Below are 24288 nucleotides of genomic sequence, written 5' to 3'. Positions count from 1 at the left end.
TTTCCTCCACACAGATACTTCCTTGCTTTGGGTTCTCTCTGCAGGAGGAAAATCAGGCTCTTTGAGGTTACACCACGAAGAAAAACACACCATCACTGGGTCTATGGCCAGACTTGTGCATGAGAAGCATTTTTTCTTGTATTTCAGTCAGTCTCTGCTTACACTTTGCTTTTTCTGTGCATGTTACTCTCAGATGGAGTGTGGATGGAAATGCACATGGAAATTCCCAGATTTTTTTTGTTTCACTGTAAAGAATTCAAGATTATTTATTAACAGTATTGTTGAAAGTTGTTTGTAAAACATAAAAACTACTACCTAGGTGTTTCAGTGACAGTAAATTTAACTTTTACAATGTTTCCGTCAACACACTTCATCACCAGACGCGAACATGTGACAGTAAACAGACTGTTGTGGCTTCAATCCGGTCCTGCAGCAGAGGTGATCACCTCCTGCTCTGCCTGCAGCTGGAAACTGGATGCTGTAGGAGACCCAAAAGTCTCCAATAACGACAGAAATGGTTTTTTTTTAACATAGACCCACTGGACGGGTCTGAAAATCTGCTAAAAACAGCACCAAAGTTGCTAAGCTAGTACTGCTAGCACTGTGCGCATCAGTGTAATCGGCCTACCAGGTAAATGTGCACTGACAAACAAGTTAATTTTTATGTAAGTAATTAATTAAAGCCTCGCCCCAAATTTTATTTACATTCTTTGTTTTATTTGGAATATCTGGAACTAGTTTTCCTGCTTAACGAGTCTCCGGATTTCGGTCATCTCGGACATTTGTCTGACATTCTGAATGTTCCTGAAGTGAGTCGCTACCTCTGGTGTTTCATTGCTGCCCTCCCATCAGTCCCTCAGCTCCGTCTCGCCTGGCGAGGTGCCTGGACTCAAACACCCCCCCTCAAACCACCACCGTCGTCTAAACATATCCTGCCCCTGGCCTGCCGGATAACTTTCCATGAGGTTGTGACTGACACCAGAGACTTTTTTCCCTTCCCACAAAACCCGATCCTGTCCCCCACTTCAGCCGAGGAGGAGGGGGGAGGGAAACACTCCTCCATGAATCATGGCTGGGAACCAGATGTTCGTAGCTAAAAATGACTCGAGTGCAGGGATCTCTGCTGCTGCAGTGCATGCTCCTCCTGTGGGGATGTTCGCCACCATACACAGGCTGTTATTAGAGCACGGTTAGTTCTGTTTTTTTTATTTTTTTTTTTAGCATGGGAACGAGATGGGAACATTCACAACTGTCAGGGGGTCATGGTGAACCCCCCCAAGCTAATTACAAGGGTAGCCTGGCTCATGCGTCAGTCACAGCAGCAAACAACTGGAGGCACTGCGTCTTACTTTCAGTTTGACTTAAATATAAAAAGTAGGACAAAGATCTGAAACGAAAAGGAACTGCTGAAGTGCCTCAGACAGTTTAACTCAGAATGATTCCAGGAATTTACCGTGCAGGCCCTGTCTCTGTTTCAGACTTCTTAACCAATCTGTCCTTCATCGCTCAATGAAGGTGTGTTTGCAGAGGTTTACATGACATTCCAGCCTGTTCCCACTGAGTCTGCATGTTGGATTTCACCTCTTCTGTTTGTGTTGTTTCTTTGGTTGTTTAGATTAGAAACCAATCACAGTTGAGTTTGATCATTAGATCCTGATGGGCTTAATCAGTTTCCATGCAGTCTGGGGGAAGGAGGGTCTTTCTGCAGATGAACAGAGTCAAATAGTTCAATGGCTTTGAGAGATGAATGAAAACACTGAATGTTTCAGTCAAACTTAAATAACATATAAGGAGAGTCTGAACAGGTTGGTTCAGATAAACACAGTTGAAGCAAAATATCCGTCAGGAAAAAGGCACCATATTCTGCATTAGCAGCGGCAGGTTTCTGAAGCTGCCGGTGAAGCTCCGTCAGGACCCTCCACAATCTGCCGGTGAAGCTCCGTCAGGACCCTCCACAATCTGCCGGTGAAGCTCCGTCAGGACCCTCCACAATCTGCCGGTGAAGCTCCACCAGGACCCTCCACAATCTGCCGGTGAAGCTCCGTCAGGACCCTCCACAATCTGCCGGTGAAGCTCCGTCAGGACCCTCCACAATCTGCCGGTGAAGCTCCGTCAGGACCCTCCACAATCTGCCGGTGAAGCTCCGTCAGGACCCTCCACAATCTGCCGGTGAAGCTCCGTCAGGACCCTCCACAAGCTGCCGGTGAAGCTCCGTCAGGACCCTCCACAAGCTGCCGGTGAAGCTCCGTCAGGACCCTCCACAAGCTGCCGGTGAAGCTCCGTCAGGACCCTCCACAAGCTGCCGGTGAAGCTCCACCAGGACCCTCCACAATCTGCCGGTGAAGCTCCGTCAGGACCCTCCACAAGCTGCCGGTGAAGCTCCGTCAGGACCCTCCACAAGCTGCCGATGAAGCTCCACCAGGACCCTCCACAATCTGCCGGTGAAGCTCCACCAGGACCCTCCACAATCTGCCGGTGAAGCTCCGTCAGGACCCTCCACAATCTGCCGGTGAAGCTCCACCAGGACCCTCCACAATCTGCCGGTGAAGCTCCACCAGGACCCTCCACAATCTGCCGGTGAAGCTCCGTCAGGACCCTCCACAATCTGCCGGTGAAGCTCCACCAGGACCCTCCACAAGCTGCCGGTGAAGCTCCGTCAGGACCCTCCACAATCTGCCGGTGAAGCTCCGTCAGGACCCTCCACAATCTGCCGGTGAAGCTCCGTCAGGACCCTCCACAATCTGCCGGTGAAGCTCCGTCAGGACCCTCCACAATCTGCCGGTGAAGCTCCGTCAGGACCCTCCACAATCTGCCGGTGAAGCTCCGTCAGGACCCTCCACAATCTGCTGGTGAAGCTCCACCAGGACCCTCCACAATCTGCCGGTGAAGCTCCATCAGGACCCTCCACAATCTGCCGATGAAGCTCCACCAGGACCCTCCACAATCTGCCGGTGAAGCTCCGTCAGGACCCTCCACAATCTGCCGGTGAAGCTCCACCAGGACCCTCCACAATCTGCCGGTGAAGCTCCGTCAGGACCCTCCACAAGCTGCCGATGAAGCTCCACCAGGACCCTCCACAATCTGCCGGTGAAGCTCCGTCAGGACCCTCCACAATCTGCCGGTGAAGCTCCGTCAGGACCCTTCACAATCTGCCGGTGAAGCTCCGTCAGGACCCTCCACAATCTGCCGGTGAAGCTCCGTCAGGACCCTCCACAATCTGCCGGTGAAGCTCCGTCAGGACCCTCCACAATCTGCCGGTGAAGCTCCGTCAGGACCCTCCACAATCTGCCGGTGAAGCTCCGTCAGGACCCTCCACAATCTGCCGATGAAGCTCCACCAGGACCCTCCACAATCTGCCGGTGAAGCTCCGTCAGGACCCTCCACAATCTGCCGGTGAAGCTCCGTCAGGACCCTTCACAATCTGCCGGTGAAGCTCCGTCAGGACCCTCCACAATCTGCCGGTGAAGCTCCGTCAGGACCCTCCACAATCTGCCGGTGAAGCTCCGTCAGGACCCTCCACAATCTGCCGGTGAAGCTCCGTCAGGACCCTCCACAATCTGCCGGTGAAGCTCCGTCAGGACCCTCCACAATCTGCCGGTGAAGCTCCACCAGGACCCTCCACAATCTGCCGGTGAAGCTCCACCAGGACCCTCCACAATCTGCCGGTGAAGCTCCGTCAGGACCCTCCACAAGCTGCCGGTGAAGCTCCGTCAGGACCCTTCACAATCTGCCGGTGAAGCTCCGTCAGGACCCTCCACAATCTGCCGGTGAAGCTCCGTCAGGACCCTCCACAAGCTGCCGATGAAGCTCCGTCAGGACCCTCCACAAGCTGCCGATGAAGCTCCACCAGGACCCTCCACAATCTGCCGGTGAAGCTCCGTCAGGACCCTCCACAAGCTGCCGATGAAGCTCCACCAGGACCCTCCACAAGCTGCCGGTGAAGCTCCGTCAGGACCCTCCACAAGCTGCCGGTGAAGCTGGTACTGTTGACTCAGGCCTACCTCAGCCTGGGCGTTCCCTGTGGCTGTGTCTCTGTTGGTCATTCCTGGGGCGGCTCCTGACATGGACAGATTCCCCAGATGCCGTTTCCTCACAACAGCAACAAGCCAGATACAGAGATAGAATTCTGAAGGTAGTAGTTTTTATTTTGGCATTAATGGTCAGAGGTCGGGTTGGTGTATGTGTGTGGGTAACGTGCGTGTTTGACACTGTTTTTAGGCACTTTGATAGGCTTTTGTATTAAAAGTGTTGTACAAATAAAGTTTGATTTGATTTGATTTTCTTCCTGGTTCTGATGGAGGTTTTCTGTCCTGGTTTTGGTTCTGATGAAGAATTCTGTCCTGATTCTGGTTCCGATGGAGGTTTTCCATCCTGGTTCTGGTTTTGTTGGAGGTTTTCTTTCTGGTTCTGGTTCTGTTGGAGGTTTTCTTTCTGGTTCTGGTTCTGTTGGAGGTTTTCTCTCCACTGTATCCTGGTGCAGCTTAAGATGAAGGACTGAATCAAGGAGTAGATTTTATCCATTGTGTTGGTTTCAATATTCTATAAACTGGACTGATGTGTATCATGGGATGAACTGGTTTTAATTGGATTATAACTGGACTACAATGAACTGGACTGAATTGGATTGTGTCGTAAGTGTGTCTTGAGACGACCTTATTGTAAACTTGGGCTGTATAAATAAAGCTGACTTGAAACGTTGCTGTAGCTTTAATTTTTCTTGGAAAGTTTTTGCTGTAACAGTTTTAATTGCTCTTTTTAAAATCTGATCAGCAAACAGAAAATGTCTTCATCAGCTGCAAAAAATCAAGCTGCAAGTTCTCCAAACCACCCAGAGAAGGTTTAAACCCCCATTCTGATAATGAAGATGATATTATATTATCAGTAAATTGATGTAGCATATAAATTATGTAACATATATAATTGGTGAACCATGAGATCATATTTATCTAATGGCTCTTACGGTATGTTCAGGCCAAACGCTTGACCCGGATTACGAAACTGCCATTTTTGTGTCCGACGCCCAAAACGCTCCTGCCGCTTGTCTGGAGCGAGCGCCAAACATGGCGGAAAAGAGAGGGAGGAAAGGCAAAGCTTTTCTACCGGTCAGTCTGAATGATGGCGGATTCAGTAGAGCAACGGCATGGTTTTATTTAATAAATAAAGCTAGAGAACGTTGTCGTAGGACAGTGGTAGTTACTGTTAATGCAACAAGAGCCGCACTCAGCAGACAGCTGCCACACCCCCCCCCCCCCAAACAAAGCATTGCTAGGCAACGTGTCCTGCTACGTTGCCAAATCAGTAACATTCAGCTTTTTGGCAAGGAATGGTTATCCTAAATGTTGCACGGAGTAATGGCGTCTCAGCCCCGTGTCTGGGTTCACCACAGGAATCCTCCAGGAGCGGCCAGCTGATCGCTCTGATTGGTTGACGCCCCACGTCAAGTGGCAAAAGTTCAGCATCACCCATCTCTGGTTTGTGGCACGCGTTCCGCGTGGAACACGAGCTTAAAAATTTTTTTTAATTCTCTGCGAGTTTCGCGCAGAACGCCAATGCCCAAAACGCTCAAAACGTCACGTGAGAAAGCTTGATGCCCCCTTGCCGAGCCTCCACATAGACTTTACATGGAAACCTGCCTTGACGCTCAAATGCGTTTGGTCTGAACACACCGTTAAGGAAAGACATGATATAGAGAGAAACCATAGACTGTATAAAATATGGGCGGAGCTTCTGTGATGTCACAAGTAGGTTTCTGAAGAGCTAAAGAGAAGCTCATTGGGCGGTTTCCACTACCGCCATCTTGGCAACATCACACGTGTCGTCACTCTGAGAAAATACAAAAATGGGGAAAGAGGTGGAGCTGAGAGGAGTGCTGGGAGAGTGGGGGTGGATGATTGACATGTATCAATATCCAACCTGCTTGTAGCTAAGAGCTAACCAAGCTAACCGAGCTAACCCTGGAGCTAACAAGAGCTAATGGGAGGTAACGGGAGCTAACGAGCTAACAGAGGTTGGCGGGCTACAGCTAAGATGCGGTGTTAACTGGCTGAAGTCTGCAGTAATGCTACAATTTGCCTTCTTGCAGGCGGACATCAGGTACATGCATGTTCTCTCCATGCGTGGATTCTCTCCAGCTTCCTCCCACCATCCAAAGAGGTTAGGTTAATTAGCTAAATTGCCTATAGGAGTGAGTGTTAACATGAGTGGTTGTGTGGCCCTGCGATGGATCTGTCGCCCAAAGCCTGCTGGGATAGGCTCTAGCTTCCCCGAAACCCTGAAATGGATTAAGCGGTTAGAAAAAAATGAATGAATCTATGGGATTGACTTCCTTTTGGGGCCCCATTGTGGATGAGGGGGGAACTGCAATTTCTGGCACTTTAGCATAGGCTTCACTTCTAACTGCCAGAAGTTTATGCTTGACAGAAATCCAGCAAATCTCTGTTAAACACAGCTCGGTAGGCAGAAGGTTGTCTGCCACATTTACATGGAGTGAGAGAACGAGACAGACTGGTCCTTATTTCTTCTGAAGATATAAGTGGGAAGCCTGGGAGGGAAAACTGCTTGGGACCTCTGCTCTAAGATACGTTGGAACAGTCTGAATGATTCCTGAAGAGCAGCTGCAGTTTGCTTTAGCAAACATTCCTGAAGAGCAGCTGCTCGTATGCATTGTATACATATGCATGTATACAAACATACATGCATATGGAGCGTGTGTTGCTGGCTCAGATTATTTTAACAGCGATGCTGCATCCATTCTCGTCAGTCAGTGAGAGATCATAGTTGGACTCCTACGAGATGCATCGTGCCCTTCAACCTCTGGAAAAGGCTTTATGTTGAACTGTGATGTGCATTAGCAGAGTTATGGTGTTTGTTTTGAACATCAAAAACAAAGATGGCAAAGAGAAGTAAAGCCATTAATGTTCTGCTGTGAGGAGAAAGACCGAACTGAGAAGGTTTTAACTGTGATTAAAGGCTGATCTGGAAGGTTTTTTCAGCGCTCGGATTGGCTGCGTGGGCCACAGTTCTGACACAACATGAGACAGGAAAAGCAACCAGAGTTTAGCAACTCGACCCTGAGCTAAAAACTGGAAGTTGTGCAGAGCGACAGACTCGCTGCTGATCGTAGCTGCTCGCAGATTGTTATGCATGGTTGGAGAGTGGGAGGAGAAATGTAGTCTTCATCGCCTGCAGCGGCGAGCAGGGCAGAGCTTTTGATCTGTGAGGACGAGGAAAATTCATTGGGCAGCGACTTATGTAACAACAGAGAAATCAGACCAGTCTGTACATTATAAACTCAGTTTTCATTTCTTTTGGACTGAAACCAACTGAACATATTTCTCTCTTCCAGCTGTTGGCTTTACTTCTTTTCTCTCCACAGTGAAACCAGTGTTTCTTCTACAACTTTGGTGTTGTTAAATCTGACACATTTAAACCCCTTTTTGCTCTATGAACAGCTGATAACATCGGCTTTTTGAGCGCAATTGGAGTTTCTTGCACGTCAAATAACTCTGCAGTACCTTTATTTATTTGTTGGTTCTGGTTCCAGTCAGATTTATTTTAATCTTGTATTATATTGTAAAACAATCCTCTGATTTAGATTATTGAAGTAAGCATAGTAGAAAGAGGAGCACCTCCATCATAAAAGTGAATATGCAGCGTTTCCTTCTTGCAGTTGGTTTTATTTATGTAGAGTTTATGAACCGTTTTACAAAGTTTTAGAGAGAAATGATGGAAGAGGGCTCTGGAAAGCTGTGGAAAATATAAAACCCTGAAACAACGATACTTGACATCAGGTAGTTTATGGGCTTTTGCTTATGCAGCAAACACCATTCAACAGAAACTTGTGCACATCTCAGCTGGACTTTGTCAGAAATATTGCCTTTATTTTGTGAATAACAGTAATAAAAACACAGACGTGTACTGTAGAACATAACTGCAGTTGTTATTATAAATGCAATGAACAATTGGAAACATTTTTCCAAAGTTTACTCAGGTGACCAAGAATAAAAAACTTATTTTCAGTAACCTTATTGCTTTGCTGGGAGCTCTGAACAGGAAAGAAATGTGGAGTTAACTGGTCATCTTGGTAGCAAAATGGTTCACCTTGAACACATGAAGCTGAGCAGCCTGGTGGTCTTTGACATCTGCTTGAGATGTCTCAGATCCGCCCCCAGTAAGTCCAGCTCCGCCCCCGACTAGCCAAGCTATGCCTCCAATTAGTCCAGCTCCGCCCCCCACCAACAGGGTCCGCCGTCTATTATTTCAGCCCCGCCCCAATTAGTCCAACTCCAACCCTCCATCAAACCAGCTCCGCCCTCAATCAACCCAGCCCCTAATTAGTCCAGCTTCGCCCTCCACCAGCCTAGCCCCGCCTTCTATCAACCCAACGCACCCTCTATCAGCCCAGGACTGCCCTCTACCAGCATGGCTCCACCCTCTATGAAATCAGCCCCGCCCCATTTAGTTCAGATCCAACCCTCCACCAGCCCAGACCCGTCCTATATAGAATGAGGCCCGCCCTCCATTAGCCAAGCCCCGCCCTCTATCAACCCCGCTCTGGCCCAATTAGTCCAGACCCTCCACCAGCACAGCTCAGCCCTCCACCAACCCAGACCCGTCCTATATAAAATTAGCCCCGCCCTCCATTAGCCAAGCCCCGCCCTCTACCAACCTCGCGCTGCCCCAATGAGTTCAGCTCTGCCCTCCACCAACCCAGAACAGGAACAGACAGGAAGACACTAAGAGCTTTGTGTCTGGATCTGTTTGTGTTTGCACCCTCAGGGCGTCTGATCAGGCTTTACTGATGTCTCCTGATGTTTACTGCGCTGGTCAAGCGCGTTTTATACGTCTACTAAATGTCTCAAATCAAATCTGTAAACAGTTTTCATGTGTTTCTGCTCCAGCTTCATGCCGGCCAGATAAACGTCTCCATCCTGTCCGCTGAAGACAAACAGCAGAAAAAATTAGAAGCTCTGAATGTAAAAAGGGTTAGAAATAGGCTGGCATGCTGAATATATTTTCATAATTTAACAATATTCTGCAAACTCCCAGAAGTAAACAGCGTTTCTGTGTACTTGTTTTGTAAGTCTGCTGCTTTGGCGTCATGGAGGAGAAGCTGCTTCATCTTCCTGCTTTTAAAATCCTGCGGTGTCAAACACACTCAGCTTCATTCTGCCCTCGTTTCTCCCAGCAGCTGAAAGTAAACATCTCAGTCTGTCAGCAAACAAACAAACATGGCAAACATGAAAGGCTCGACAAATAAAGCACCCGGGAAGTGAGACTGAGTGTTGTATTTAATGTGGTCACCATCAGAGCCAAACCCCTCTGACCTCTGACCTTAGCACTCTTTTGATACTCCAGCTGCTATTTTCCTGCAGAGCATCAGCAGACAGCTGCAGCTTTCTGTGCTTCTAACACATGAAGTCAATAAAACAAATCAGATACTAAAACATAAAGTTTCTGTTTGTTCATGTTTCTTTTAACTATTTTCCTAAGAACGTCAGTCATCTTCATCCTGACTCTACTGAAGACACGACGTCCTCAGAACAATGTTTCATCCTTTTCCAGCCAGTTTGCACCTAAAACGTCGCTCTGCCATCAACGCCGGATTTGTTAAGAAACATTTTCACATTTTAACTGAACTGTTTCCAGCATGGTAAATAATAATAATAATAATAATCCATGATTAAATTTATACCGATCCTTTTCTCATCAGTAAAATCTGTGACAGTTTTCATGGAAAACATGTTAACAACATTAAAGACATCCTCTCTGGACATTTTCCCTCCCAACGTTTCCAGAACAGGACATGTCTGTAAATATACAGATTTATTCTCACGTCTGTGGAGTGAAGGTGAGTCTCCATGTTTTCCCACAAGCTCTTCATCCGTCCTGCAGCGAACTGCATGTACTCTGCATGTTCTCCCTGTGCATATGTCACCGACTCCAGTTTTTATTTTAAATATAAACTCTTTTTTTTTCAAAGCAATGTCTTATTTCATTAATCATACTTTATGTATTATTACAGTTTTCAGTCTGCAGTTATCAAAGTGACTGCTGGGAATTTTCTGCTTTCTTTAGTGGAAGTGTACGGATACATTTGAGGATGACTGTAAATGAGGTACTTATTAAAGAAGCAACTGGGAGACAGATATGTGTGGTTATTTTTTCTCCTTCCTGCAGGATGAAGGATGTTGGTGGAGCTGGACAGTGTGAGATAAGGGTCAGCAGGACTCCATGTTAAATCAGATGCTGCCTTCAGTGGCAGCAGGAGAATCAGGATTCTGTGAACGCTGTAGCTGTGAGTTACCCTGCATGGAGCGGTTAGTTTCCAAACTGTGAATGGAGACTTGGCACGTTGTGATCTCACTGTCATGTTTTCCATCAGCACAGCTGGGCATGCTCGGGGACTTTTTTTAGCCCGGTCTTTAATTGCATGCACGCTGGCATGGAGATGTGCATGTGTGCAACTGGTACAAACACAGCGAGATGGAAGCAGGAAACTAAATCCACATGTGTTTTCCTCTAAGTACGAGCACATGGCCTCGATGTGCTGGCTTCTGCTCCTGTCAGCGTTGCTTCCACCCCCCAGCCAGTCCTCCTCAGGTTTCGAGCGTGCTCAGCTCAGCGCGGATGATGTCGTGGAACTGGCTGGCGGATGGGGAAGATTTATGTGTAGAGATAAAACGAAGCAGGTGTCTTTCAAGGGCAACTCTCTCTGCTCTGCGCGACACTGGGATGACCCCAGAAAAAGTCTGCAGGGGGAGGAAACCTGATAAGGAACGCAGAGATGACACCGATGTGTTGACTCAGCAGAGATGGACGGTATCCTGTTGCTGGTTAACTAACAAGCATACCAGCAGCCATCTGGGACCTTTAAGCAGGACTTGTCATTTCCAGTCATTTAGGGACCTATAGATTAGGGTGTAGTTATTTCAGAACGACTGACAACCATCTCCGCTCCATCTCCTGAAAACAAGAAAAGTGTCCCGGGTGGATCTAGAAAACTTTACAAGGGACGACAGGAGGATGAGGTGGGGTGGCATCGACCCTTCCCAGGACAATATGCTAAAATTCCCTTTTAAACAGTCTTTTCCTGCTACAACACATCTGATTAAAGTCTAATGTTCTCCAACAGCTGGCAGTCAACTTCTTATACCCCCTCTTAGACCACATTCACACCAGTTTCTTCCATTCCAATCCAAGTCAGTTTGTTTGAGGTATCACAAGTGTACAAATGAATTCTGTTCTGCAACAACCAATTAATAAGCGAGTTTCCTGGTTGTCTCCTGGTTCCCTTCTTGCTTCTTCCTGGTTGTCTCTTTCAGTAATTCTCGATGCAGCGCCTCCTCTGGCGGAGAGCAGAACATATTATTTAAAAGGTCTGATTTGTTTGAGAGGTGCAACCATGGACTGTACATGAAAGATGGACGTAGCCTCCGGCGGTTAAAAGTGAAGCCTTTGCGGAAGTGCATAAAACTGCAGTTCCCCCTTCATCCACTAGGGGCTGCAAAACAGAGCAAATCCCCATAGACTCCCATGTTAAAAAGACCAATTTCACGGTAGAAATAAACATGTTTACAGCAGAAATAAACATGTTTACAGCCTGTTTCAAAAATCCATTTTAGGTTTAATAGGTCAGGTTTACCTTCATGACAACTGTGGAGGGAGTGAATTTTTTTCTAATTCGCCCGTTTAAAAATAATTTAATCTTGAAGTTCGGCATATTTAGGGGCGGGTCCTTTTGACTGACAGGTACCCGATCTCCTGCTTCAAGTAAGAAGAACGTAGAACAACCGCGGTTTTTAGCCGGTTAACAACGTGACTTAGCTTTAGCCTGCTTACCTCCGTTAGCTGGTTAGCTCCTGTTATCTCCGGGTTAGCTCGGTTAGCTTTTAGCTACAGAAAGCTCGGAGTTCGCTCAATGTCAATCATCCACCATGACGCTCACAGCCCTCCTCTCAGCTCCACCTCTTTGCCCATATTTGTATTTTCCGGGAGAGACGACGCGCATGACCCTGCCAAGATGGTGATGGTAGGAACCGCCCACCGAACTTCAATTCAGCTCTTCAGAAACCTACGGGTGATGCCATGGAGGCTCCGCCCATCTCCGTATGTACAGTGGATGAAACTTAAACCCAGTCTCAGTCTGGAAGAATGTTGCTCCCCCAAACCCAACGGAGTCCCCGATCGGACCGAGTCTAGCAGACTATCCTGGTGTGAATGCACTTTTAATGTGATGTGAGTCAGGTGGGTTGCAGCAGAGAAACATGTAAAACCTGCAGGATGCCGGGAGGTTTTACATGTTTGCCTTCATAAATGAGAATTCAGCTGAAGATCAGAATCATTGTGTTGTGCAGCACAAACATCCAAATCCTGAGCTTCTGCTCTCCTTACTGAAGACAGGCCGGTTACTCAGAACATCAACTCTGAGATTTCTAAAAACACAATACAGAAGGTCTCGATAACAGAATGCGCATCATGTTTGGTTTTATTATAGCTATGAGCAACTTTGGCTAAATAAGTGAAGCTTCACACATCTGACATGCTAACCGACCTCCAGGCTGTTACTGAAAACATGTTATTTTATTGTTTAACAATAAAAGCATCTAAAAATATGAGAGTAAACATGATCCATCTCATGCACAGAAGTCACACAAGCAATTACTCAGACTTTTTTATTTTCCTTCTTATTGTCCCAGTTTGATGGATGTAAGTTGGTTTAACTGATCATTACTCGTATTGATCGGAAACTTCAGCCTCTGAAACAGCAGCTCTTTAAACATGTTATAACTGAATGCTTCATAAACTGCTTTGGTGCTTATTGTAATTAAAATTCACTAACTGGGAAATTTTGTGACAACAAATCACACATGAGCGGGTCCATCAGAAACCAGTTGACAGATTAATTGAGCCGTGACCATCTGTTTGTTGTACGAGTGTTACGGCCTTAAGTTTGCTGGCCTGCAGGGCCTTTATACAAATGGCAATACTCCAGAGTCCACAGACGGTTGGCTGCCATCCTTCAGCTCCACCCACACCATCGTGCCCCAGGATTGGTGGACATCCTACCCATCTCTTCCTCCACTGGCCATTCCTCAGAACAGGGATCCCCAATCCTGGTCCCCGAGGGCCGGTGTCCTGCAGGTTTTCCAAGTGTTCCTGCTGGAACACACCTGACCCAGACAAGCTCTGCACATGTCTGCTAAACACACATTGATTTGAATCAGGTGAGTTGCAGCGGGGACACTTGGAAAACTTGCAGGACACCGGTCCTCGAGGACCAGGGTTGAGGATCCCTGCCTATGAACACTTCCCTACTTAAGGATCACCATCACCTTCGTTCATGGCAGCTGTGTCTGAGTGGGACTCAGTTTGCCACTTTCGGCTTGGTGTCATCGGCTGTCGAGTCACAGATAAAGTAGCCTTTGGCTTTTCTTTTGGTTTGCTGTCTTTGCTTGGGTTTTGGTCAGTGGTTACAGAGCTTTTGTTGGCTTTTGGAGTTTAATTATTGAATTTTGCTCATGTCACAGGATGTTATAAATTGTCCCCTATTGTTTCTTTTGTTTGAATCACTTTGTAATTAAAATCCCATTTTTTATCTTGTACTTGGTTGCCATTTTCATTTTGTGTTCATTTCCCATAGACACCACGGGGGTCGTAACAAGGACACAGATAGTTTGACTGTGTGGTGAAACATCACTGGAGAAAGTTTGACAGTTTCAGCCGTCTCCTCTGTGGCGGGTTGCAGACAAAGCGTCTCCTACATGTCTGTAAAACTCCACTGTCTGACCATGGAGTGGGGTTCAGGGCCGCAGCTACGTCACACTGGGGCCTGGGATCATGGTTTTAAAATGCTAAAGGATCGGGAGCAAATCCGTATAGGTGCCCAACTATGTCTCCTTGTAAATCCGCCCCCATTTTGGTTGAACTCATGAATGCTAATAAATGTAAAAAACATCAGATAATTTGAAAATCAAGTAATCTCCTGCTTTTATGATGACAGAATGAAACATAAACCACATTTAGATTCAGACTGAATGCAGAGAAACCGAATGGGTAATAGTGGATACTGACGTGGAAAGAGTCCAAACAGCCAGTTTAAGTCTGGGCTAAACTGGGTTTTTGTCAATAATGCAAACACATTGGCTTATCTTGTCATTTACATCCTGCAGGACGGACTTTTACAGAACCTATAGTAACCGGATGGGTGTGACTGACGATGTGTGACTGTTTAATTGATCGAATCAGCTCCACTCTGTTGCTTTCTTCTTCAGGTATCAGCCTAGCAAGCATTTCCTATGACAATGAAGCCCCAACAAGATGGTGGCCTCACCTCCTCCTAACACCCAGTTCCAGATGGTCTGATGTCTGCAGCTCATAGTGTTACTGTAACATCAGCATAGAACACGTCCATTGATCTCTAATCTTGGTGTTGAAGAATGGTGACATTTCAGCAGCTGCATCCCTCTGATTAGCTGAGAGTCCCAGTTTGTCAGAGACCAAGCTGACGACATGCGAATGCAAGCGCGTAATCTTTTAAATGAGAATTGACTGGCTCTGACAACATTGATGCTCTCTGAGAGCTGGCAAAGCTTGAATCTGCCATTATTTTAATTAAACTTGGCCAGAAGAAGTATGACAAGAAGAAGAGGAGCAGCAGCACAATTTTCATTATTGACTGAGAGAAACAGGAATAACTTTGTGTTTGTATTTGATCAGGTTTAAGGCCTTCACACACCTACTCCGAATACTTATCTGAATAATTGGCACAGCAATATTTTTCATTGGATCTGTATAAAGTCAATGGGAACGTTCATATCTGTAAGTGATTTTGCGATTTTGTTTTATTTTTTTAACTGAGCTCGATGCAGGTGTCATATTTACTGCTATTTCATTCAAACTTTGTATCATAATGGCCACGAGTTTTCTTTATTCCTTCTCTGTATCTTAAAGCAAGAAGCTAGCTGCTAAAGCAGATCCTCCAACTGTTCCACAGACGTCCTAAAGTACGTCCTGAAGCGATCAAGGTCCCGTCTCAGCTCGTAGATTTAACAACAAATCTCCTCAAGTTCTGCTCTGTTTTCTGGAACACGATGAACTCGGCGCCTCTTTCTGTCTTTTCTTTTGCAGCCTCGGCACATTCTTGTCGTGGCTTGATGTGGAAGCCACCTTGCCAGTTTGTTTTAGAATTTTCATCATTTATTCACACTTTCGCATCACACTTGGTGTGCATAGACAAGAGGGTTGCGTCAGGAAGGGAATCCAATGCAAAACGTGCCAATTCACCAGTACGATGATTGGCTTTGGCGACCCCTTCAGAGGGACAAGCTGAAAGTGAAACAACAACTTCGCGTGCATAGACAGAAATGTTGATAATTCCCCTTGGTCAGGGTGTGTACAGGCCTTCACTCTCAGAGTTTGACATTCATCTGTCTCTCAGAAACTACAACCTTCTTTTTAAATAACTTTGGATCAATTAGAGAAAAAGTCCGTTATTTTGTTGGCTCAAATGACCTTGATCTGTGATGGGCTGGCGAGCTGTCCTTGCCTCGCCAGCCCAAGGACAGCTCGCCTTTTGCCTAAAGACTGCTGGGATAGGCCCCAGCTTCCCTGTAACCCTTAATTGGACTAAGCGGTTAAGATAATGAATGAATGGATTAAATGACTTTGATCATGTTTGAACAACAGTTCTGGAAAAAGATGTAAATCCTAAATTTTAGACTTTATTAACTCCACCATGTTGTTTCAGATAAATGTGTCTCCAAAGCGGATTTTTTTAGCTGAAGCATCTAGGCTGGCTGTAATCAAATCATTGCTTCACAAACCAACACTTGGATCCAGGTGAATAATCGACCATAAATTAATTTATTTTATATACCGTGTAGTCAAATTAAGCGTGGCAGGGAAGCTGGAGCTTATCCCAGCAATCCTTAGGTGAGAGGCAGGTACACCTGGCCAAAAACAGGCCATGTCCAAACAGTTCTGTTCCTGTTTCTAAGGAAATGGTTTGTTCATTGAATGTATGTCACGATTCAGAATCCATCTCAACCCAGAAACAATCCCAGTTTGGGTTACTGATCATCTTCCTGATGCATCCCATAAACACCTTTTACCCATTCTTATTGATACACCATTTCAGTACAGATAGTGAAAGGTTATTGGGAAATGAAGGAACAACTTACAGGTTTACATCATATATATATATATATATATATATATTCATTCTGAACTTGCTCCCTATGAGAGGTGCCAAGCGGGTTAATGTTTGTACATAAGTCTACTCACTCTTTCTGGAATCCTTAGAGTGAGTGTTGGAGGCCTGTGGAATTCCATCATTCAGTGGTCACATGGGAAATGACATTGAGGCCTGGAGGGGCAAGATTGAGAGGAATGCCCCCAAGTCTAAACCTGAGTGATGTTTGCTACTGGACTTTTGTGCTAGTCACAGACTGTCCATAACAAACATTATTTTTGAGCACAAGAGTGTTCATATGTACACCTGGCAACAGGACACCCTGGACCGCAGGTCCATCGTCGACTAGTTATATCGTCTGACTTGCAGCTGTGTGTTTTAGACACTCAAGTGAAGAGGGGGGCGAAACTGTCAACTGATGACCAACTGGTGGTGAGTTGACTCAGAGGGTGGTTGAGGAAGTCGGCGAAGTCTGGAAGGCCTAAACATGTTGTGAGGGTCTTCCGGGAACATCTGGAGAGTCCCCTTTCAGATGTTAATACTCTCCATTAAATTCATTAAACTATTAATTTAATCTAATTGATTTGTAAATTACAAATGCTCTCTGTAATTTTACAATATTTTACTTAACATAAAACATATGCGTTGAATATATCCTTTTCACCTGTTACCTCGCTTTGGTAGGAATATAGGTCGACTGGTAAATTGAGAACTTTGCCTTCTGGCTCAGCTCCTTCTCTCACTCGTGAATAAGACCCTGAGATATTTAAACTCCTCCACTTGAGGCAGGACCTCAATCTCAAACCGGAGAGGGCAATTCACCCTCTTCTGGCTGAGGACCATGGTCTCAGATTTGGAGGTGCTGGTTCTCATCCCAGCCGCTTCACACTTGGCTGCGAATCGTTTAAGAGAGAGCTGTAGATCATGGCCCAATGAAGCCAACAGGACCATGTCTTCTGCAAAAAGCAGAGACCCAATCCTGAGGCCACCAAGCCGGATCCCCTCAACACCTCGGCTGCACCTAGAAATTTTGTCCATATAAAATATGAACAGAATCGGCGATAAAGGGCAGCCTTGGCGGAGTCCGACCATTACTTGAAACAAATCTGACTTACTGCCGGCAATGCAGACCAAGCTCTGACACCTGTCGTATAGGGACCGGGCAGCTCGTACAAAGGGGTCTGGTACCCCATACTCCTGGAGCAGCCCCCACAAGAGCCCCGGGGGGACACGGTCAAGCGCCTTCTCCAAGTCCACAAAGCACATGTAGACTGGTTGGGCAAACTCCCATGCCCCCTCCAGGACCCCAAAGAGGGTATAGAGCTGGTCCACTGTTCCAAGACCAGGATGAAACCACACAGCTCCTCCTCAATCCAAGATTTGACTATCCAACAGACCCTACCCCCAAGGCCCTCTGAACAGACCTTTCCAGGGATGCAGAGGAGTGTGATCCCCCTGTAGTTGGAGCACACCCTCCGGTCCCCCTTCTTACAAAGAAGAAAAAAAAAAGGGGGACTGCCACCCCAGTCGGCCAATCCAGAGGTACTGTCCCCGATGCCCATGCGATGCTGCAGAGGCGTGTCAGCCAGGACAGCCCCACCGCATCCAGAGGCTGAATGAACTCCGAGCGGCTCTCATCCACCCACAAGGCCTTGCCACCAATGAGTTTTTTAACCACCTCAGCGACCTTAGCCTCAAAGATAGGAGAGTCCACCCCTGAGTCCCCCGGCTCTGCTTCCTCATCAGAAGTCGTGCTGGTAGGATTGAGGAGTTCTTCGAAGTATTCCTTCCACCGACCCACAACGTTCCGAGTTGATATCAGTAGCTCCCCATCTCCACTGTACACAGTTTTGACAGAGTACTGCTTCTCCCTCCTGGGTTGCCGGATGGTGGACCAGAATCGCCTCAAAGCCGTCTGGAAGTCATTCTCCATGGCCTCGCTAAACTCCTCCCATGCCCGAGTTTTTGCCTTGGCAACAGCTGAAGCCACATCCCGCTTAGCCTGTCGGTAACTATCAGCTGCCTCCAGAGTTCCACAGGCCAAGAAAACTCCTAGGACTCCTTCTTCAGCTTGACGCCATCCCTCACTGCTGGTTTTCTGGGATTACCGCCACGACATTCACCAACAACCTTATAGCCGCAGCTCTGGCTGGCCGCCTCAACAATGGAGGCATGGAACACAGCCCACTTGGACTCATGGTCCCCCGCCTCACTCGGGACATGTTTGAAGCTCTGTTGAAGGTGGGAGTGAAAACTCCCTCTGACAGGGGACACGTTTGGGCCTGCCACGCCTGACTGGCTTCCTCCCCCACCATCTGAGCCAACTCACCACCAGGTGGTGATCAGTTGACAGCTCCGTTTTTTTTATCACCTAAACGCATGTTTGAGTTTAAATTTGAATTCCAGCATTCTCTCCGTTCGGTTTCCATGGCGACGAAAAACGCATCATTTTAGAGAGTTTTTTTTACGTGGAAATCCTTGTGACGTCCCGGGGGATAAGGTTCGGTGATTGGTTACCTTCTACTGGTTAACAAGGGCATGTACAAATACATCAGGCGGGTGGAAAACGTGGGATAAAGTTATTTCCAACGATGGCTGGTGAGTTTACCAAAGAGAGACATCCTGCTGCATTCGTTGCTGTTTTCCACTTCGTTTTCAGGCTCTGATTCAGGTTCCAACATGTAGGGCTGTATGCTATGTGTTGACATTGTATTTTGTTTTTTTTATTGAGTTCATATTAGCCTAATCCTTCTGTTTATGAGATGTTACAATCACGGTGAAAGCAGGTGCGGTGCGCGCTCCCGATGTAGTGCAGTGGCGGGAGGCGGGGCTTAATGTGGAAGAGTCTCAATCCACTCGTTTTGCCCGCAGGCTGATCTGACAGCCTACGGAGAGGGTCGGTCTGAAGTAAATAAAGCCATTTGTGACAATAACTCCATCAATCCCAGCCCTTCTGGTCTCAGAAATAAAAATAAATTAGCCTGAAGTGCACATAATAGTTCCACTTTAATCACTTTGACAGTATGGACTTTTGAGTAGTGTTAACACGATCACGTGTATTATATTTGATTCATATTGTCTGAGACCTTTTGCATCACTTTACAGTCAAAACTTTCCTCAAAATCACGTTGTTCACAATCTGATGCATGTCTTCTGCCCCCTGGTGGTGAATATACTGCCCTACAGAAATTCTGACGCATGTCATGTCCAAATTATTATTTAAAGGATCAAGTGAAGACTTAAGATTTAAATCAGTAGAATTTTCTGCCCATTATCTCTTAGTTCAGACTTTAAATGTTTAAAAACTCTGTTGTGAATGGTTGCACGAGTGTTTGGTAATCTAGCTTTGAAAAATGACATATTATTACTTTCATTCCAAATTAGGTTAATTAATGTGGCACATCCACTAAAAACAATAATAACTGGAATCACTGCTAAATTTAAAGTCTGATGGAGCGCTGTTGGAATGTTTAGACGCCAAATGAAACAAAGAATCAAATCTGTTTTATGTTTTTGTGGTTTGGAATAAAACAAAGCAAATTTTTATCAGGATCTCTGATCTGTGGTCTGCTCCCTAAGCTCTGCAGTTTCTGTCCATAACAGCAAAATGGCAGATGCACAGCGTTTCTGAACCCCCCGCCCCCCCCACGGAGGAGAAATGCTTCTCCAGCCGGCAGCGTGGAACTTGTCCAAATGCTTCCTTAACATTGATTGGCTGGAAATTTCCCAAAAACCTTTGCTTTCCTGACCGTCCTACAACAGAATCCACTGAATGTATTTCCTTTGCAGATCTGTAAAAATCCTTTAAGAGCCACGCTGTTTACATTGTTACAGGACAAAACTGCACAAGGTCCCCCTGGGCATAAATTAATAGATAAATGTGATTAACAGCAGTGTGTGATCCAGTGTGTTTACCTTTACAGAGTTACTGCACTTTGAATACGACTGTGCCATAGCATGCAGCTGGACATAAAGGCTTTGGAAAATGAGAAAATTTAGTTCTTATCAATCAGAGAAAAACTGATAAAGTGATAAATTATGAATCTTTGTTTCAGATCTTCTTTTCTGACATTTTGAATTCTCCTTTTATCCAAACAACGTTGCTCATTGCTCATCCATCGTGTTTAGCTAACAATCAGCTCTGCAGAATGAATCCTTGCCATGAAGCATTCTTTCCGTTTCCGCTCTGTTTTCCAGAGTTTGAGTTTTAGAGCACATCTCTACATTAGGTTTCCATGGTGCTGAAAACGGTTAGTTTTACAGAGTTTTTTCTACTTTTGTGTTGGGACGGGATGTTTCCTGTGTTAACATGTTGCACAAGAAATGCTTCTTTGATTGTGAGGAAAAGTTACATTTATTCACATTTTGCAAAAAAAAAAAAACAATGGCTAGACAGCAATGGATGGATTTTGTTTTTGGGAGCAGTGAGTTGCAAAAACGTTTTTATTTGTAAACAGGACTTCACTGCAGACTGCCAGATAAATAAGAACCAGCATGACGGGGATTTGCTACCAGGCTTTTGTCTAAAGGAGGGTCTGTTTCTACAAGGACCACGTTTCTGATCCCGAGACACAAACTGGATGTAAAATCGAATTACCTCAAAAAATTGTTGGTTTTGTTTGTTTTGATCAGACTACAAACATCCTGGTGATAAGTTAGGTGAAACAGTAGCTGTAGATATAGATGACACGGTGCTATATTTGCCACATGTACACCAAATAACAGGTGAAACTACGCATAAATAATGATGTTATTTCAGACTATAACTGGAAAGCGAGTGTTTACCCAACAGTTACATCCTGCTGCATTTGTTGCTGCAGGTCGCTGAGTTGTTCACTCTCGTTTTAGAGGTGCGATCCAGGCTCGAACATGTATGTATGTTTGGTTTGTTTTCAGAGTAATTCCTTTGGTTTATTTACCATTTCTGCCTGTTTTTCCATGAAAGAAACAGCCAATGTGTGTGCTCCTAACAAATACGCCTAGCAGTTGACCAATCAGACGCGGCCCTCAGCAGGGGAAGGCGGGGCTTAGGGAAGAGCATTCTCTTCGCGCTCGTTTCTGGCAGAGGCAGATCAGTAGGACGTGAAAAATTTTGTGGAAAATACCTGATTATTTTCTGCCCTTCTGGATTCGTAATGCTGAGCCGGATCTTTTGGCAGACATGGAACTAATGATGGTGGAAATCTGCTGCTCATCTTTGTTTCTCTGGACTAGAACCAAACCAGAATCTTCTGGTCTAATCAGATTGGTTGTTCGCTTTTATCCAATCTACAGTCCAAAACTGCTTATTCTGCATCGCTGTGAGCTGGTTTTCTGTTAGACATCAGTGATGATTTCATCACATTTCATCTCCTTCAGCTTCTTTCCGACAGTCCCTTTGCAAACATCGACTCCTGATTCTGACCATTTGGCTTTTAGATGTTCTGTTTTGTTGCTTTGTGTTTTCTGTCTGGGTGCTTCATCTGTTCACCCGTTTGTTTGCCTTTCCAACCACCCCATCTTCTGTGTTCTTGGCCCGGATGTTAGAGACGGCAGACTGCGGAGAGTATACATCCTTTTTCTGCCTTCTGAGCTGAAATAGTGTCTCGAAGGAATTTTAGTCACTTATTGATGAGTCAGTCACTCAGTCATTTCCTGAACCACTTAGTCCGATTAGGGATCGCAGGGAAGCTGAAGCCCAACCCAGCAATTGTTGGTCGAGAGGCAGGTACACCTGGATGGGTCGCCAGTCCATCACAGCAGTTACTGATTACTAAAACTTAATCCCCTAAACACTTTTTCATACAGAGGAGTAACTTAAAGTTCCCTCCATTGTAAAAGCCGAAACAGAAAAGACAAATAAGACAGATGATGATGCCAGATCCTCTGCTGACATCTTCCTGAATCCTCTCGGTCGTATGAATAAAGTTTTTTGGGGGAAAGTGGAGGTTAAAATGGAGGCATGTAACCACCCACTTTCCCCACCGAATCCCCAGCATGTTTACTTCCACGCTGGGCTCTGGTCTGGTTTGGCAGGTTTTCTGAGTGAGGTGCCTCCTGATGATTTGAGGCTTGTTCATGCTCTCCTTACATCCATAAGTAGGTCTGTCCAAATGAACCAAAAACAGCCTGGTAGCTGAAACTGAAGGAAAGGCTGCAGAACAACAAACTTCTTCCATAAAAAGCAACATTTACTGTGTGTAACACGTCCACCGGCTGCATGTGCATTGCAGTGGATGAAGCTGAGCTTCTGTTACAAAGTGATTTCCAGGACAGATGTGAAGCTTTGGTGTGAAGATGAGTGGTCCTTCTGTGTGGACCAGGACACAGAAGTCAGATCTGCACGTCTCTGTGATCCGTCCTGAGTGTACTCGTTCGATTCGATCAGTCAGGATGCACGTTGGAGGAAACAGTCACAAATGTAGAAAAAACAAGTTAAAGAATAAAAAGACTTCAGCTTCCAGATGACTTCACAAAAAGCTGATGTGTTATTGGGATGAAAAGGATGTGGAATTTCAGAAAGTCGGCCCTTTTTTCAGATCAGTGATGACTCAGGCTTCTGCTAGAGCTGCTGGAAAAACTGGATTCAGGGTTTCATGTCAGAAAGAACGGAGGACGAAAACGATGGCTTCCTCTAGACATCTGGCTTTACGTAGAAACAACAGTCTGGACCAGGAGTTATTCAGGTTTCAGAGGGAAAAACTTTGAACCGGGCTTTGTTCTGGAAAGGAAAGGTCCCAGGCATGTGAAACAGGAAGCAGCTTGCTGCCTCTCAGCCGGTTCACACTCACGCCTGCTTCCCATCTGGTTCAGACCTGCAGCAGAAGGATGAAGCACCTGGGCTCATAAACCTTCCAGCTCGGTGCTCCTAAAGCGTCCTCCTCCACCACCTCCTCCCTCTCGGGGAGTCGCCTCCTGCTGGAATTATGATGCACCACTCCGGTTTACGAACTTTCGTTTTGGTCACAACCAGGAAAACCACAGCGTCCCTAACCCAAACCTGCTTTCACCGGCGTCAGATTCTGATTCAGTTATCTGGTCCTGAGGAGGCCCAACCCCTCAGTGTGTGTGACACTCCTTAATGGTGCAGAATGTTTCTACGTTTAAGTAGCACTATGTGATAAAACTCCGCATTTCCGACTCGTTTTAGTGGCATCCTGGACGTTCCTGGAGCTGCTGTCGTCCTGCAGAAAAACCACTTCACAACTTTGTTTTTCAAAGCACAGCTGCAGTTTTTCCATCATGTCGGTTCGTCACAGTGCAGCAGATACGAGGAGCCGCTTACAGGAGGCAGGTGGAGGCTGGAACTGGTTTAATGGAAGCGAAACCACTGTGGCGAGGGACCACGAGGAAACACGACAGGTGACACCATATCATTGATCTAAACCAGAGGTGTCAAACTCCAGATCTCGAGGGCCGGTATCTGGCAGGTGTTTGTTTCCCTGCTCCAACACACCTGGTTCAAATCAGATGGATCCAACAACGTCTAGTCAACCTGTTCGTTTATTTCAGTCAGGTGTGCTGGAGCATGGAGACAACTAAAACCAGCAGGATACCAACCCTTGAGGACTGGAGTTTTACACCTGTCATCTAAACTCAAAGTTGACTCGTTTTTAGGTTTTTAAATCATCACTTTTTTGGACACCATAAATCGCTGCTGAGTGCTTGTTTCCGCATTAAAAATGAGGTCAGGAATTGATAAGGGAATCAATAACTAACCAGATCAATAGGCAGGTTTGATAAAGGCATTAACACCAGTACCATCCCATAAATCCCATCCGTTCGCAGCATGATGAGACCACAGGAGTAATCTGTCTCTCAGGAGCTCATCCAGCCGGTTTCCTGCGTTATATAAACCTCATCTGTATGACACAGGATTAAGGATTATTTCTCCAGAAATCATAAATGGCTTGATCAAGTGGATTTAAATAATCTTCAGTCAGAGAAAGATGAAAGATGTGGAAGCACAAACCTGATGTGAAGCATGGGAGCATCAACATGGTGGGTGAGCCATGCAGGCTGAGTGCGTCTGCCAGAGACAGCGAGCAGAAAATTCAGCCTGTTTGCATCAGACTTGCATCAGGTGTTTCCAATTTAATCCTCCAATCTGTATAAAA

The sequence above is a fragment of the Telmatherina bonti genome (assembly GCF_933228915.1).
Source record: "Telmatherina bonti genome assembly, chromosome: 3".
NCBI classification, from domain to species: Eukaryota; Metazoa; Chordata; class Actinopteri; order Atheriniformes; family Telmatherinidae; genus Telmatherina; species Telmatherina bonti.
Note: the sequence above shows the minus strand (reverse complement) of the source record.